Source organism: Malurus melanocephalus, unplaced genomic scaffold, assembly GCF_030028575.1.
Source record: "Malurus melanocephalus ecotype Western Australia unplaced genomic scaffold, MMel_1.1 scaffold_1918, whole genome shotgun sequence".
Classification (NCBI taxonomy): Eukaryota; Metazoa; Chordata; class Aves; order Passeriformes; family Maluridae; genus Malurus; species Malurus melanocephalus.
Window position 1 is genome coordinate 5,895 of NW_026625150.1, and position 2,225 is coordinate 8,119.

The window sequence follows — 2,225 nt, forward strand, 5'->3', positions numbered from 1 at the left end:
GGCACCGACGGCCGCGGGGGGTACTTCGATGACTTCGGCATCATCCGGTGAGTGGTGGCACTGTGTCACATCTGTGTCACATCAGGGTCACATCAGGGTCACCTCAGGGTCACATCAGGGTCACATCAGTGTCACTTCAGTGTCACCTGGGTCACGTCAGGGTCACCTGTGTCACATCAGTGTCACGTCAGGGTCACCTGTGTCACGTCAGGGTGACCTGTGTCACATCAGTGTCACGTCAGGGTCACATCTGTGTCACGTCAGTGTCACATCAGTGTCACATCAGTGTCACATCAGTGTCACATCAGGGTCACATCAGGGTCACCTGGGTCACGTCAGTGTCACATCAGTGTCACATCAGGGTCACCTGTGTCACGTCAGGGTCACATCAGGGTCACCTCGGGGTCACTTCGGGGTCACCTGTGTCACGTCAGGGTCACCTCAGTGTCACATCAGGGTCACCTCAGGGTCACATCAGAGTCACTTCAGTGTCACATCAGGGTCACCTGTGTCACGTCAGGGTCACATCAGTGTCACATCAGGCTCACCTCAGGGTCACATCAGTGTCACCTCAGGGTCACCTGGGTCACGTCAGGGTCACCTGGGTCACGTCAGTGTCACATCAGGGTCACCTCAGTGTCACATCAGGGTCACCTCAGGGTCACCTCAGTGTCACATCAGGGTCACCTGGGTCACGTCATGGTCACATCAGTGTCACCTCAGGGTCACCTCAGTGTCACATCAGTGTCACCTCAGTGTCACATCAGGGTCACCTGTGTCACGTCAGGGTCACCTGTGTCACATCAGTGTCACATCAGGGTCACCTGGGTCATGTCAGGGTCACCTGTGTCACGTCAGGGTCACCTGTGTCACATCAGAGTCACTTCAGTGTCACCTGGGTCACATCAGGGTCACCTGTGTCACGTCAAGGTCACATCAGTGTCACGTCAGTGTCACATCAGTGTCACATCAGTGTCACATCAGGGTCACGTCAGTGTCACGTCAGGGTCACGTCAGTGTCACCTCTGTGTCACATCAGGGTCACCTGTGTCACATGGGTCACATCAGGGTCACATCAGTGTCACATCAGGGTCACATCAGTGTCACGTCAGTGTCACATCAGGGTCACATCAGTGTCACGTCAGTGTCACCTCAGGGTCACCTGTGTCACGTCAAGGTCACATCAGTGTCACGTCAGTGTCACATCAGTGTCACATCAGGGTCACATCAGTGTCACATCAGTGTCACATCTGTGTCACGTCAGTGTCACCTCAGGGTCACATCTGTGTCACCTGAGTGTCACCTGAGTGTCACATCAGTGTCACATCAGGGTCACCTGAGTGTCACATCAGGGTCACATCAGGGTCACCTCAGTGTCACATCAGGGTCACATCAGTGTCACATCAGTGTCACCTGTGTCACATCAGGGTCACCTGTGTCTCATCAGGGTCACCTCAGTGTCACATCAGGGTCACCTGTGTCACATCAGTGTCACATCAGGGTCACATCAGGGTCACCTGGGTCACATCAGTGTCACATCAGGGTCACCTCGGGGTCACTTCGGGGTCACCTGTGTCACCTGTGTCACCTCGGTGTCCCTGATAGCCCTGATGTTCTCTGGGTGTCACATCAGTGTCACCTCAGTGTCACATCAGTGTCACCTCAGTGTCACATCAGGGTCACCTGGGTCACGTCAGGGTCACCTGTGTCACCTCAGGGTCCCCTCAGTGTCACATCAGGGCCACATCAGTGTCACATCAGGGTCACTTCAGTGTCACATCAGGGTCACCTCAGTGTCACATCAGTGTCACATCAGGGTCACATCAGTGTCACCTGTGTCACATCAGGGTCATCTGGGTCACGTCAGGGTCACCTGGGTCACGTCAGGGTCACCTCAGTGTCACCTGTGTCACCTGGGTCACCTTGGTGTCACCTCAATGTCTCCGATGTCCCTGATGTTTTCCTGGGTGTCCCCTCAATATCCCCTCAGTGTCCCCTCAATGTCCTCTCAATGTCCCCTCAGTGTCCCCTGGGTGTCCCCTCAGTGTTCCCTCAGTGTCCCCTGGGTGTCCCCTCAGTGTTCCCTCAGTGTTCCCTGGGTGTCCCCAATGTCCCTGATGTCCCCTCAGTGTCCCCTCTATGTCCTCTCAGTGTCACCTTAATGTCCCCTCAGTATTCCCATTGTCCCCGATGTCCCCAGTGTCCCCAATATCCCACTGTCCCCA

At 55.4% G+C, this 2,225-nt stretch overlaps 1 protein-coding gene across 1 annotated transcript in view; it reads left to right on the plus strand.

Moving 5' to 3' along the window:
- Positions 1 to 2,225, plus strand: part of G6PD (glucose-6-phosphate dehydrogenase) — a gene marked incomplete at its 5' end in the record, with an annotated part of 15,015 nt that overhangs the window by 4,845 nt on the left and 7,945 nt on the right. The window lies entirely within an intron of this gene.